The sequence below is a fragment of the Phaenicophaeus curvirostris genome, chromosome 11, assembly GCF_032191515.1.
Source record: "Phaenicophaeus curvirostris isolate KB17595 chromosome 11, BPBGC_Pcur_1.0, whole genome shotgun sequence".
Taxonomy (NCBI): domain Eukaryota; kingdom Metazoa; phylum Chordata; class Aves; order Cuculiformes; family Cuculidae; genus Phaenicophaeus; species Phaenicophaeus curvirostris.
The window spans coordinates 15,903,963-15,920,290 of NC_091402.1; the positions used below are offsets into that span (position 1 = coordinate 15,903,963).

Here is a 16,328-nt window from a genome sequence, read left to right on the forward strand (position 1 = left end):
CTCTTTGGTGGCAGTTTCACATCACTTATTCATGCCATTTGCCTTTGGTTTTACTTACTGAAGGCATCAAAAAAATTAACCCAAACAGCTGTTCAGATTCCTCTATTTTTTATGTAGCAAAAGGGGGGAAAAAAGTCTGAACAGCTGTGTCAGTAAAATACAGGCCAGGTGGCCTCCCTAAGGCAAAGTTTGCATGAAATCTATAAGATAATGTTTTTATTATCTGAGTTATAGTATTTCTTTTTTATTACTTTGCTCTCGTGGATTCTTAAAGAAGTATTGGCCACTTATTTCTCATCTTCATCTTCTGCCCTCTGAGTTTGAGCTGTACCGTAACTCAGCACAGATGTTACAGTGAACCAGCCATCAAGGGTGAAAATCACCTTTTCAGCACAATCCTCCTCAATCCATTTTGAGGACTTGAAAGAGATTTAAGGCTGATGAAGGAGCGGTTTTACAGATCTGGCCTTTCTATGGGAAAAAAATCTACCCATGGCATCAAACACGTCCCTAGAGATGGGCAAAAGACTGTTCATAAACTGCTGGCAGAGGGAATTTGTTTTCCATGTTGTATAACTAAGTCACCTGAGATGCAGAGTTTTGCTCCAGTTTCTTGACAAGGTAGCTGGATCACCCTCAAGCAGAGGCAAATAACTGAAGTTTACATAATACTCTGAAAGAACAGTTGTTTTGTATTCCGGTGTGTGAAACATTGCAGATTTGTAAACCACTAGCCAAATTCTTAGCCCAGTAACACTGAAATCTATATAGCCAGAAGGATTTACACCACAGTTGCCCCACTTCTGTCGTCTCGGAACACACCCCTGCTGACAAGGGCTCGTGAAGAACTTCCTGTACCAAGGTTTTGAATTCCTCTACGGGTTTCCCATTCTGCAAGGACCAAATTTTAGCCTTCAAAGCTCTGGTACTTCTTCTGTGCACTCACTGTCACGATCTCACCCTGAGAGGCTTCCAGCTACCTGCTCCGAGTCCCGTGTCTCCTAGCATCACACTCCACCTGTGCTCCAGACCATACAACCACCGTCCAAACACTAAGCCCTGTCCAACCACCCAGGGCTCATCTGCTAAATCCCTTTCATACAAACCCTCCTAGGAGGACACTTTTATTGCTATAAAGGAGCTTGCTGATTCATGTATATGCTTTCCCTAAATTGCTTATTAATATTTTCTTCCCTGACTTCTGACCTTGAATGATGAACTCTGTAGAAAAAAACTAAAAGCACTGAAGTGTCTGAAAATCACCAGCTACATTGCAATTATATTCATATCAAGAACAGCAATGATAATTGTAGTAATAATTAATCATTAATTGCTGTTATTATTCCTTCTCCTGTTCCTACAATATTTGTTTGACAAATACAGGCTGCAAACAGTTCCTGAGCCTAAGCAAACATTTTCAAGTGACACAGAGTGTAAAGAAAATAGAAACCAGTTATATATATTACTATAAACACATATATATCAAATATTCTTATGTGTTATTATAGAGTGATTTTATATTAAATTATAATAATGAACATTCTAATTTTCAAACTTGCTTTTCAGTGTCTAGTATAATGGTAATATTTAGCTAAATACCCCAAAATTGATTATGTACCAGTAGGATTTTTCTTGCCCAAGAAAGAGAATGTGTAAAAATGTCTGTACATGAGAAGGACCGTCTTTCAGGGGAAAATACAGCAGAATCATCACTGAGTCTAAAGGAGAATTTCATTCTCCTCTAAATCATTCCCTTCTGGTACATTTTCTTCATATTTAGTAGCTGGATACAATTCACTCAATAGGTACTAAGCCTGTGTTATTACAATTCCAGTATGATACATGTTTGTTCGGAGTCTTAACAAGATCATGAATCAGGAAATAGTATCGCACTTTATATTATGTATTTATTTATAGTGCTAGGATGGAGTTTACCTGGGTCCGGAGAACAAAATTAGGCTGTTACAGCCCTTGGTTTCATATAAGTTATTTTCCTCTCGATGCGTATGCCTATGCCCCGTGGACAGAAATTTATTTCACTGGTACTGAATGAGAATTTTCCCATTCTCTCTCTGCCTCCAGGTATGATTTCTACACTTTTTACTCCTGCTTCCAATTTTGTATCCATTACTTGAAAGCTTGAAAACATGAAATATAATACCAACCATTACAGAGCAAGAAAGTCTGCAGTGTGTAGGGAATGTTTTTTGTTCCTATTTGATCCTTTTGTAATTAAAGAAACCCTACTCAGTAATTTGATGTCTTTAGTGTCATTATGATACTTCTGATCTTAATCTTTCAGTTGAATCTTAGGGGCTGGTTGGCAATTAGAAAGAAGGACTATTTTGCAGAGAGTTTATGGGATGCAGATTTGGAAGATCCCAGTTCTCTGGAGTATGTCACACACTGAGCAATGAAAGTGACTTAAATGGAGTGTGTACCAAGAAATGTAAACATAAATGCGGGAAATCACATATATAAAATTTTTTATATGTATACAAAAGCCTAATGTATTTAAAAATATAACTGTAATTATCTTTAATAATACTAAAAATATCAGTGAAAAACATTGCAAGAACTTTGCTAAGTGTCCAAGTGTGCATTGCTATATTTGATAACTTTGCAAGGACTTTAGTCTCAAAGATTCGGAGACTCTGTGAGATTAGATAGTATTCATACACAAAATGCAGGAGAGAACAAATGGCAAGTTTATCTCACATAGAAGAGTTATAAAATCATTAAGCAAGTAGAAGTTTATTCAGATAATTGGCTATGGCCCAGCAAGGATTTCACAACACTATCAGCAGGGTGTTGAAACATTAAAAAAAACCCCAACAAATCCAAAACAACCCAGCAACCAAATGCTCAGCTTCAGAGAAGCACTCTCATATAAGAAACACACTCAAATATTTCTTAGATAAGGACCTGTTTATCAGCACATGGGTCTGTTCTTCCTGGAATCAAGGTTCATGCAATTTGTTCTCACACACACCAACATTCTCTCAATGTTTTGTGATTTCTCCTCACTCAAGTACCAGGAACACAGGAAAAGTGGAAGTAACAAGCATACGCAGTTACAAAGAGGAATGACATATAAATATTATTTATATTTATGTGGTGATTTGAGCTATGATAGAAAGCATCAGAGTGTAATGAGTTAACTAACAGCAACTTCTGTCACTCTTCTTTGAGCACATAAAAAAAATTCTCTTAAAACCAGTTATGGATAAGGATATGTCAAAGCACCAGCACAAGGAAAGGTAGCTCATGCAACTGCTGATACAATAGAAAACTGGAAAGGTTCAAAATAAAACAAAGCCAAAATTGGGGTGTAAACTATGTAAAGACAATAAAAGATGTGCTGTGGATATCCAGTAAACCCCCAGTGTAATTGTATTGATCCTTTGAAACAGAATGTTTCTGAATTTCTGCTCTGTGATATATCTTTCCTTAGGAACAACCTGGCCATCAAGGAAATATTTCACCCTACCTTCCAGGTCACACAGAAGTTTTAAAACAACATAAATGTAAATACTTGCTGATGCCAAGCATTCCATTTTCCAAGAAGAAATGATGCCTTTTGTTTCAGGATTACATTATAATCAAGATTAATCTTCGTATATTCTCTGGCAATTCTTTAACAAAAACAACTCCTGATGGAACACAACATGTACTTCACAGGTTTTGCACGTTCAGAGAAGCTTCTCTCAACTGCTGGCTTACAAATGTTCACATGGAATAAGCTGCACTGAAAACTGCTTTTAATCTGACTGACAGATATTACAGAGGTAATGCCTTGGGAGATGGCATCAGGTTTTTGAAGAAGGAGCTACTCTGTGAAGAAGATTGAAAGCCAGAACCATTTAACAAAACAAATCAATGAATATACCCCAAGTTCTCCTAGAAGAAAGGGAAACATCTCACCATTATAATGTAAGGCGATCATCATTCCATAAGAATTCAGGCCAAGCCTCAAGAGGTGCATCACAGCATGAATTATATTATAAGATTGCTTGGTGCAACTGCACAGAATGACTGATCACAAACATGCCTCCAGCTGCTGTATCCAGGTTTGCCCTCTTGCTTAGTGAAAGAAATTAACCCCCATAAAAAAGCAACCACTTTATATACCTACATTTGCATGTGTGGATTCACCAATATTCAAAACCTTCTACTATAAAGCCAAAGAACTATCTGGGATACTATCAGAACTATCTAGGAAAAAAAAACAGGCATCATCAAAACACAAAATCAAGAAGAAATGAAAGAGAATAGATCAAAAGAATGGGTAGTTTCTTTTGAGAACAGCTACATGACTAAAATTTTGTTTATGGCTGTCATTCTCAAAAAATGCTATGTGCAAGATTCAATACTGACAAAGGAGTAGAAGTATCAAGGACTATTTGAGTTTTGTTGAGTCGTACCATGATAAAACTTTTTATTAGAAATAAATTTGACTGACGTGGAGTAATGTGGCAGACTCTCCTTCCAGCAGCCAAATGGGACTTTTCTGAGTCAAATGTAGATTATAAGGCTTAAGTTGCTAAGCATGACTGAGTTGACCAATCATGCCATGCGAACACGAACTCATCACTACTAAGTGATGTCAAAAAATTAACCACGTAAAGAAAATCAATAGCTTACAATTTGGAACAGCATAGAGAATGAAAATCTTCAGTTTCTACACAAGCAACTTATCAAAAGAAAAAATGCTAAACTTGTCGAGGAAATTATTTTGCTGAAAATTACATGCTTAGTTATAACATTACATTGCTGGTCTTCCCCTGCCCCCTGCTCGTCCTCTTCCTCCTGAGTTTCTGTCTAGGAAATATTTCCAGAACTTGCTGGTTCAGTTAGCCCTTTCAGAACCTCAGCATTCAGAGGCTTTAGCAACAAATCCTATTATTATAAATACTTCAACTATAAAACTTCTAAGGAAATTAGACCAAGTATCATCATCTCCTGTTGCTTCTCACCTAGCAATTTTAAATCCACTAGTGTGAGAGAAGGCTCTGAGGTCAAAAGCTAATTTTGTTATTTTATTAAAAGCAAAAGAGGAAAATCAGGATAAAAGTTCCAGAGCCTGGGAAGTCAGAAAACATCAAGACAAGACATGATAGAAACCAGCACTACATCAATGACTGGAAAATCCAAGTCAAAGTACATCACAGATTTTGTTTTGGTACAACAAGATGATAAACAGTACACTTGGGTTGCACAGACTTTTTAACACTTTCTTTTTTTTAATTCTTTCTCATTCATCCTTGTGTTTGAAAACCAGCCCATTCCTGAGCTTACAGTTATGCAAATTCTCACTCACACATAAAGTTACATTGGCTTCCAGATTACTTGTGAGCACATACATCACTCTTGAACGTCACCTTCTGGCCTTCAAACTTATCATGTAATATCAAGTATTTAGATATTAGCTACTATCTAGAAATAAGCACGGTTTTGACATGAGCAAGGTATTTCATCACCTCACAGAAATGCATACAATGCATCAATGGTAGCACATGTGAAAGATTGTGACTCTCAGACTCTCAGTGCTGCTTTACAGAAAAACAAAGTATCAAACATAATATCCAGGAACAAGCAAATCACAGATTAACTAATATAGAACATTAGAATCATAGAATAGTTAGGGTTGAAAGGGACCTTAAAGATCATCTAGTTCCAACCTCCTTGTCATGAGCAGGGGAAAAACAAAAAGGTGAAAGCAATTTTCCTGGCACCCCTAGGGAATTGTAACTAATGCTGTAGAGAATGGTGATAAAAACCTTGCGAAGTCCTTTGTGAAGCCCAGCTGCAAACCAGCAGTGATGCGAGATTTGCCTGGAGTTCAAACTCAGCCCTCTACATTGTTCTGAGAGCTCACCATTAAAAGAAGAATATACATTAGTAATAAAATGTCCAGGAGTATGAACATCTGAGACCCTGGTCTAAAGATCTGCAAGGAGTCTCATAAATATATAGAAAACATACTCACTGACGGATTCTCCAAAGAAGAAAAATTCTACATTACCCACAAAACACATTTTTTACAAACTGTTTATTTCTGTTTGGATACAAAGAAACCAAGCAAAGCATTTAATATATAACTTTTAAAACGCAACATTTAAAATCAAAAAACCCGACCAAGATCAGGGTTGATCAGCAAAACCCTATCTCCCCTCACATAGTTTCTTCTTATTCTTATAACTTGTCAATGAACCAGCAAATGAGACTCTTTTAATACTGTTAGATATCATGAATTTGGGTGCACAAAGATAAATTATGCAGTATAGGCTCAAAGCACGTTTGTGCTACAGGCAACTGCTGTAGGATTTGCCACCCAGTGTGTTGGTAAGACATTAGGGTGTTGATGCCCTAAGCTTTGAAGAATGCAGTAGGTCCTGGCAATTTTTGTTGGCCTAAGTCCCTTATACATGGGCCGTGCATGACCAAGAGTAACTTCTCTTGAAGAACACAGTAGAAAGTTGAGTGTGCTCTGCCAAGAAGCCCCCAGGAAGCAGGGTTTGTTGGCACATCCTTACCTTCAACCAGGCAGCCAGCAGGGGCACATCTTCAAGTTATTCATCTCCAGGCAAAAATGACGTAGCTCTCATCTACATCAGACCCTGAAAGCAAAGTTACAGAGGATATGATGGGTAAATACAAAACCAGAACACAGGAGAATCACATACCAAGTAATATGCACAGACAGAATGGGAATTTCACTCTGTTACCAACAGCATTTATGTATATAGGATTTGCACATATAGGATGTTATTTCTCCTCCTGGCATTCAGCCCTGGGTGGTGAAACAGCTGACATTTCAGGCTGCAGTGCTCCATTCTTTTTCCAGCCAGTCGGGTACCAGCGAAGGGATGCCCCAAGCACCACACAGCTCAGGCAAGAGAGACACGCAACTCAAGATGCTGCCTCCACAAAGGTGCCCAAGGAGGCCTTTAGCTGCTGAAATTCCTACTGCCCTCACATCCACTCCTCCTAGGCTACAGCAGAGAAGGACGTGGACAAAACCCAGACAGACTGGTCATGGACTGCCTGTTAGAGTTCATCATGTTAAGATCTTCTACTCTGGAGATAAAGTGTGATAACGCTTGAGAAAAGGACAACAAAACACGCAGCTAGGGAAAAAAAAAGGCATAAAATACATCAAACAGCTAAAGAAAAAGTGACAACAAACAAGCTCTGCAGTCAAGGAAAGGGTAAATTCTTGGCCCTACTGAAGTCAGTGGGATGTTTGCCTGAAAGCTGTAGACAGCTTGGTTTAGCCAGGATTTTTAATTAGTGATTAAATGATTCAATGGCAAGTTGGCTGTTTAAAGAAGGAAAAAATCACAGAATAGCTCCAGCATGCCTCTCCCTGCCCTGCCTACCCCTTGGGAGGTACAGATCATACACAGTTTTTTTTATGGTGGACTTGACAGGTATTTCACCGAACCCCACTTGAAAACTATAGTTTCCCAGGCCCTACCTCCTTCCCCACTTTGGGGATGAGGATAGGAAACACCTGCTAATGACACCAGAGACAAAGCAAACAGCAAAAGTTATGTGTCAGCAGAAGGCACAGGGGAAGCCTGGTCTCTCTAGTACAGACACAGTCTATCTGATAGCAGATATTGTATATGAAGCAAAAGGATGCTTCGGTCATTTAACCGACATGCATTTGAATGGGTGATGTGACATACCCACAAATCAATAGGGCATCTTGCCACCGCAAGGCATGATTTGCTTTGTTGAAAGCCCCACAACCCAAATGATCTATTCACACCGCACGCTTCTGTTATTCTGCTTGATTTTCTGCTTGACTCAGTCTCCTTCTGCTTTTCCCTTTCCAAAGTACGTTGGTTTCTATGGAAACAAAACCACGTCATCGGAATGGACAGAACTTGGTCACATCCCCAAGTACAGACAGAAAATGCAATTTAAATAAGTATTTTGCAGTTTCTAACACGAGCCAAGGAAGGCGATGGGTGATTATCCTGCGCACGTGTGTGTACATGTGTTTGTGTGGGCGGCCGCCCATGCGCGCACACACTCCCTCTCGCCACGTGATCTACACACATGCAATGCCACCAGCTTCCCAGGACAACCCTCAGCAGAAGGCTCGGCACAATCCATCCTGTCTTATTCTGTTTTAATATAGCTGAAAATTGCTTTGACAGCTGAATAGCTTCTTTGTTTATAACTCATTCTTAGCTGACTCTACTGCATTATGTAGCTTTTAAAAGAGATTACTTTGTCAAGAACTGGACATATATGGTCTGAGCATGAACAATTCAGCATGATGAACTGCATTCATTTTATCTGACGTACGGGGCTGCAATCCTGCTGCTTTTAATGTGTACGCTTTCCTCTGTGGGTTTCATTTTCTGATCTTAAATGTTTTTTAAATTTTCTTGGAGTCTTTGGACAGACGCAGAGAATTTTTGATATGTCATATTACAATACTGTATCCTGCCCTAAACGCTGTATTCGAACAAACTTTTTGGCTCTGCATAACAGGAGATCATCACTATTCAGGCAGTTAATATCCTGCAAATACCCTATTCCTGCCCTAAGCTGCTACAGCTGTATATTTGCATTAGTATTTCAATACAGAGGTGCCCCAGCAAAGGCTCAGAAAATGGACCTCAATGTAGGAAGCACCATATAGAACATGCACATCTTCTCACCCAATCCCTTCATCTCTAATTCTAAAAGAAGTCCTAAATAAGCAGATTTCCTGGTCTGTGTGATGTCAGTATAGCCGCGCGCGAGCTACTGTCTTGTCTTTACAAAGTCTTATAAAAAACATTAAAGCAAAACCAGCCTACACAGCATTACTGGCACTATCGAGGCTTTGTACCATGCACTAAATGAACTCTGCAGGCTCTGCTGGCTATCGTTTTTTTATAGTGCTTGAGTTGACTGCACTGTCTGTTTCTTATCACACTTGCAGTTTCTACTCCTAGCCATAGCTTGCTTAGAAATTACATTATTTCAGATTCACTGTGTGCCCTGCCCAGAGGCACCACACAGACTCAGGGCATTTCTCTGTGGTTTCTCCTGTTTTTTTTCTTCTCTCTGTCCCTCAATTTTGTAAGTAAACATTAATTGTGATGGGTAGATTACACTGTCCAGTATAAAGATGACTAAGAACATTAATTGTTGTAACAGCAAAATTCCTATTGACTTTGTAGCAGGCACGATGTTGATCTTTCGTGGGCTGGAGATTGAGAGCCTTACTTAGAGATATCACTGGAGTTATTTCTTGTGTGTGTCACCGAGCTGGGCCTTGAAACATCTTTCATTTCAACAGTCTTTGCTCAGCCTATGAATTGGCAGAACTCCAGTTTACATGATGCTCTGCATTTTACACTTAGTCCTAGTTTACCACTTCTGAAAACATAAATCAAACCTTCTCTAAAAACAGAGGGAAGTTTGTCAGACAGACAAATCCCTCCTTATCTCTTAGTCATGAGCATAATCCCGTTCAGATGATTTAAAGAGTTTCATACATACTTACCTTTAAAAAAGAAAAGACAAGATAAAGACTTCTTTGCAAATGACTGTTTGAAAACAGAAGCCGCAGAAAGATTCTTCACAACCTTATTTGCTCCCACTCACACTCCTAATGTTCACATATTTCACAAGAGTTGGCACACTATGTGCTAAATTGTTGAATATATGTATATTTTAAATCCACCATCTGTGTGGAAGTTCTTTGTACCAGAAACTTAGTGTCTTGACTAATGAAGTCCTTCTCTTCCATCTGTTTGGCCAGTGATGGACCACTTTCTACCACTCACATAAATAGTCCTGCTGACCATGCACTATTTAGGTAAACGCTGAAAAGCCGCACAGGCAGTTTAGAAACAATTATCTTTGTTGTACTGGGAATTTTCTGTTTTAGCAAGAAGTCATGAGATCTTCAGAGAGTCAGTAAATTTCCACAGACAGTTTCTGTTCTTCACCCCCCCTTGTGGCAAATCTGGCTGAACCACCAAACAAGTCTCAATTGGTTTGCAACCTGCTGCGCCGCACGAGTCTTTGGAAAGCCCCAGGCCAGCAGACACCAGCTGTATCAGGTCATGGTTGGTGCCAGTAAAGGCAGTGGAGATTTGCACCATCACCCATGCTGTGTCTTGGCAGGATAGGGTTGAAGTCAACTGAATTCACATAGAATCATAGAATAACCAGGTTGGAAGAGACCCACCGGATCATCGAGTCCAACCATTCCTATCAAACACTAAACCATGTCCCTTACCACCTCGTCCACCTGTCCCTTAAACACCTCCAGGGAAGGTGACTCAACCACCTCCCTGGGCAGCCTCTGCCAGTGCCCAATGACCCTTTCTGTGAAAAATTTTTTCCTAATGTCCAGCCTAAATCTCCCCTGACGGAGCTTGAGGCCATTCCCTCTTGTCCTGTCCTCTGTCACTTGGGAGAAGATGCCAGCACCCTCCTCTCTACAACCTCCTTTCAGGTAGTTGTAGAGAGCAATGAGGTCTCCCCTCAGCCTCCTCTTCTCCAGGATAAACACCCCCAGCTCTCTCAGCCGTTCCTCATAAGGCCTGTTCTCCAGCCCCCTCACCAGCTTTGTTGCTCTTCTCTGGACTCGCTCCAGAGCCTCAACATCCTTCCTGTGGTGAGGGGCCCAGAACTGAACACAGGATTCAAGGAGCGGTCTCACCAGTGCCGAGTACAGAGGGAGAATAACCTCCCTGGACCTGCTGGTCATGCATTCAAGCCAAGATGCCATTGGCCTTCTTAGCCACCTGCGCCACTGCTGGCTCATGTTCAGTCAACCAACACCCCCAGGTCCCTCTCCTCCAGGCAGCTTTCTAGACAGACTTCTCCTAGTCTGTAGCACTGCATAGGGTTGTTGTGCCCCAAGTGCAGGACCCGGCATTTGGCCTTGTTAAACCTCATCCCATTGGACTCAGCCCAGCGGTCCAGCCTGTTCAGATCCCTTTGGAGCCTCCCAACCCTCCAGCAGATCCACACTTCCACCCAGCTTAGCGTCGTCTGCAAACTTGCTAAGGGTGCACTCGATGCCTTCATCCAGGTCATTGATAAAGACATTGAACAGGGCTGGACCCAGCACTGAGCCCTGGGGAACCCCACTTGTCACTGGCCTCCAGCTGGATTTCACACCATTTCCCACCACTCTCTGGGCCCGGCCATCCAACCAGTTTTCCACCCAGGAGAGCGTGCGCCTGTCCAGGCTAGAGGCTGACAGTTTCCAAAGCAGAATGCCGTGAGAAATACACCAAAAGCATTGCAGAAAAAAGGAGCATGAGAGAGAGAAAAGGATAGTCAAAGTCTGCAGAGGAGATGTAAAATTTCTGAGGCTGGAGGGCCTTGATACAGAGAAAAAATGAGAAATAGAGAGAGGAAGAAAGGCATGTCATCAACTTGCAGCATGATCTTCCTTGAGTAAATAACAATAGTTCTGCATAGACTAATTGTGCCTTGCATTTTCCTTCAGAGAACTCCATACTGTTAATATCCTAGGTGGTAGATTTCCATGTTCATAAGTTCTTATTTCAGTGCTGCTGGCATCTAGAAATCTGAATTTAAGTCTCCAAAACCATCGAAAATCCCTGCTTCCAACTCTAGTATTAGTTGTTCCCTGCTAGCATGTAAGTGCAATTATGCTTCTATAATGTAATATATAATAACAAGCTAAATATGTCCCACATAGAGAAGCATCCATGGGTCACTGTCAGTCTACAATCATGCAAGAAAACATGAGAGCTTATTAAAGGGCTTTTTTTTCCAGAAAGCACCTTAAATTTTGGAGCCTGACAATGGGTCAGTGCACAATTGCTTTTGGATTAAAGGCATGTAACTCAGATTAAGTGCCTCAGTTTGGAGAAACATGAATGTTTTGAGCACAACAGCCTTCAAAAAATGACAAAATTCAGAGGAATGCTCTGCATTTTAAAGAGGCAGGTAATAACGCAGCAGAATTGGGCAAATTCAACTATCGGTGAAATGATGAATTTACTCCATTGGATGTACGGCCCTGTTATGTTTTCTCTCCAGGATTGCTCCAGGGAATACATTAGACAGTAGACACCAGGCTCAAGCCACTTCTGATACCCACTGGCTCGCAATGCTCAGAGGGTTGACTTGATTAGAGCTCCTTATGGACACGTGAATACCTTCAACCAGAAAGGAGAGCTCATAATTCCTGGCTTCCAGAAAGATGACTAAAAATGCAAGGGCTATTAACAGATAGATACTTTCCTTGTTCAGAGTGCTTTCAGCCTTTCATATTTCTTGGGAAAGTGGACATGGTGGAGGCAGATCCATAGGCCCAGTTGTCAGTGCTCATACACTGATAGAGGTAAAGGTTCTGGGCATGAGCATAATTGGGATTAGCAAGTCAGACCATTATGAATCAAAGCATTTAAGACTGCATCTGCGGAGCTGAATAACTCAAGGAAGTTCAAGGCTATTGCAAATGGATCTTTATTGTCAAATTTGTCATAAGAATCGGCAAGCTTTCTATGGATCTCAGATAAATAGTTTCTAAAAGAAAATTTGGAAATCCTAACCAGAAAGAATACCCCCAAGGGAGCTCTGACATGGTTTCCTTTGATAAGAAGAGTTATGTTCAAGAATTTCCTCATTTTCTCATCTCAGAGACAGGCAGTGTGATTTTGTTCAACCATAACAGCCTGGCTCAGCCCTCCATGTGGTGTTTCAAGTTCTTCTGCAGCAGGACAAAAGTCCACCTGAAAAAGAAGCAATGGGGAAGGGAATCTTGACAGCCACTGCCCTAGCCTGAACGCTACAAGACTTTTCCAGTCCCGCTCTGTAAACAGGAATTGCCTTTGGATCCTTAAAAAACACACACTATATCATTCTGGAATGGTGTTAATCTCTCTGTCATGAGAGTCAAAGCAAGCTTTCTATTATAAGCTCTGTGAAACACACCTCCTTTCCAGCCACTCACTCGCAGGGAACAAAATCCCATCAGCTGAAATGGTCCATGCGTAACAGGACACCAGAGCAGGCACTTGAGACAACGTGAGTGAGGCATTTTGGAGCTGTGAGACTGAGCCCTCGGTGAGGCAATGTGGGCTTGGTGCCACAGTCAGGAAAGCAGAGGAGACAGCTTTCTCATTGCTTCCTTGTAAAGGACAATGACCTGTTCACAGACAGTACCAGCTGGAGAGTCAGTACCTCACCTCCCACTTAAAGTCCAGCAGGGTCTTACCACAGTGCTCCGCAGCAGCAACTGTGCTCCTTGGCTGCTCCTGCCGTGATTTCATCTTTCCTAGCACCTTTTCAACAGTCCTTTTTTGTCCATCTTGATAGCACTTATGACAGCTAGAGCCCAGGCAAGTTTGGGCCTTATAGTTACGAACGACAACGTTCCAACCTTGGAGTCCCATTGATGGGATCATTGATATGTCTCAAAGCATGAACGCTGATACCCAGCATGTGGTAAGCTGGGGGTTAGCTGAGGACCCTCAACTTCTCTTTAACACGTTTTCTGCTTATTTTCCTAGGGGTCCAGAGGACACATTGACTTGGCTGATAATCTTATCAGTAGCAGAGTGAAACATCCGTTTCATTTGTACTGTTTATGGAGCCTGTTTCTCCAGATGGTAAATTAGGATTGAGTGAACAGGGTGACCCCTTTGTTTTCTTCCATCCCCTATGAATGTTGCTCCTAACAGTGTGAGCTGCATGTCAGAAGATGGGGAAGGGATGCTGCACCATGGACCAGGCCTCCTGCATCCCTATCCTAGACGTCTTCACTTCCTCACTAGTGGATTTGTACCCCTGTACATCATTCCCAGCCCCAACCCAGCCCCTAGAGATGAGGAAAGGCTGTGGTACAGTATGTGGATGCTGATTACATCTCCAAACAGGAGGAACACACAATTGGTGGGATCCGCCTGCTTTCTAGCCCCTTTGTGCTCAGGGGCAGAAATACAAATAAGCCTCAATGTCTTTTTCCTGCTTATATGAATTGAGATCCGTTTTTCAATAGCAGGCCCTAGCAGATAAGTATTCCCTTTTCTCAGTATTTATTTTTCGGGAGGGAAAGCCTTTCATTGCCTCCCATGACACTTCCCTACAGCAGCTGGGAGGCGCAACGCGGTGGCAGGTAGAGCTGTGATTCAGGGATGCTCCTACACCCACTGGAAGCGAGTGTTGCCATGCCAACCTCATGCAGCCTGTGCACAGTCAGCCCAGGGCACAGCAGGCTGCTGCAAGGTCTCTACTTTTGCAGATGGATTAGTCACAGGAGTCTCCAGTGTAGGATTTGGTTGAATCCTCAACTATAGAATGGATGACAGTGCCCCAAGAGTGTTCTCAGCATGTGCTCAATGTCCTGCCTCATGTTATCTCAGAGACAATAAGACCCTAAACTTTATAAGTGAGTTTTGCTTCTAAATGAATCACATCACAAAATCATTAGTAATAGCTTGCGTTGTTTCAGAACGACTACAGAAAGAGAAGGGGGTAGGAATGGCAACAATCCTCCCAGCAAGCCCAGGCACCCACTGGCAGTGGCCGCACCCACTCTTCACCCGCTCAGCATGTAACATCATGTTCCGTGCATGAGACAGCAACCCAGAGCCCATCTAAACACACAAGACATGAACAATTACCTTTCCTCTGCTTAGACTCACCAAAAGGGGTTATTTTAAAAACTGTTCTTTCCGAAAAGCACTAATTGAGAAATCCAGCTCTGTGCAAAACCAACAGAGGTGGAGAGCCTTGCAGACAGCTCATAGGATGAAGGCTCAGGTTTGAACTTTATGGTCTTATTGCACTTGGAGAATTTCCTGGGTAATGCCCTGGGTATTTTCTAGGTTACTTCCTTATTGCATTCTGGGTAAATTAGGTCAAAATGCTTGCTTTGTCTAAACTTCAGTTTCACAATACATAAAACGAAGTCAATGGGACAAGTCCCCTGCTTTTTCTGCATGGAGTTAAATTTTAGGGAATGGCCATACTATGCCTCTCTCCTTCATTAGAGCCAGGAAGGCCTTTGAAATCCCCACATTCACAAGAGCTGGGAAGCGTGGCATGTTGCTACAAGCAGCTAAAGAGGAGGATGTGTGAATTATGGACAACTAGACTAATTAAAAATGTTGCGCTCTGAATTGAGCAGCATTTTTTATCCAAATGGCTGAATTTTTGACTCAAGTGGCTGAAAAAAGGGTGCATCATCTATAATTGCTTTTTCTTGATCAGCCCATCAGATAAAGCTAGGAATACCGTTATAAATCACAATATCTGAAATCTCAAAAAGTGCCATGGGTACAAATTGATTCTACCTCCCACCGTGCTGCATCTCAGATCTGGCTGTTCCCTCTTGAGATACCGCAGGACATCCCAGCCTTGTTGACTGCTAGTCCACACACACAGTTTGTTCACCTGAGCCGACCTTTTCAATTAAAAGCTGAGCATTTAAAACCACTGTAATGTTTGGGGGTTACGCAGCACATATAGTGGGATGTGATAAAAGGAAAGAGACTGTGAACAGGCAATGCAGACAGATATAAAGGTTGTCAGGTGTCTTTGAGTCTGAATTGAAACACATAGCTATCAGGTTTCCCTTAGCAAAAAGACGTAGTCTAGAGCACCACAGATAGGAAACATCAAGGCTTTTTAGAAGATTGTAGGCATTTTTTCAAATGAGATATCTGCCAGAAACAATGTTTTTAAGAATTGATAACATGCAGGGTAAAACACCAGCTAACAGTACCCAAGACATTAGGCTGTTTTTCAGAGAGGTTCTGTATTTCCATGTCTGCATTAAATATGGCAATAAACCTGGACCAATTTTAGTGTGTGCTACACTGCATCAGGTCTTTCAAAGTATCTATAGCTTCCCATTCTTTCTCATTTGAGATGATCCAGCAATCTGGACAGTTTTTTTTACCGGAGTGACTCCTTACTCCATTAACATTGTAGAATTTGGGGATAATTTTGTCATCAGGTCTTTAAAAATGTGTCTTTTAAGGGGAAGAGATAACCAAATTAAGAATTGTAACTTGGCAAGACCACATAATGGAAACAGAGGAGTAAAAGCTGTTGTCATAGCAGTATTGCCATGACTGTTGTTTCCTGCTGCATCCTTTAGCTGCCTTCCACCCTGAGTGTCCCTTGCCTGGTTCCCCTCTTCAGTTATCCCATCTATGAGTTAGGTATTTTCTCTTTCATGGGCCTTTGGGGGCTGTCTCCATTCTATGGTATCTTCACAGTCATAACTATGAGTTACATAGCCAGGCTTAGTGCACAGGTTCAACAGTGCAAGTCCTTTGAAACACATTCCTCAAGTCCATTTTTCATCACATTATCAG

General features: G+C 41.5%; 1 protein-coding gene across 1 annotated transcript in view; it reads right to left on the reverse strand.

Annotated features, from left to right (window-relative positions):
- Positions 1–16,328, reverse strand: part of SLC6A6 (solute carrier family 6 member 6) — a 120,599-nt gene that overhangs the window by 94,287 nt on the left and 9,984 nt on the right. The window contains exon 2 of the mRNA XM_069865769.1: positions 6,537–6,620. The gene's annotated coding sequence lies outside the window, so the exon portion shown is untranslated. The remainder of the gene's footprint in view (positions 1–6,536; positions 6,621–16,328) is intronic.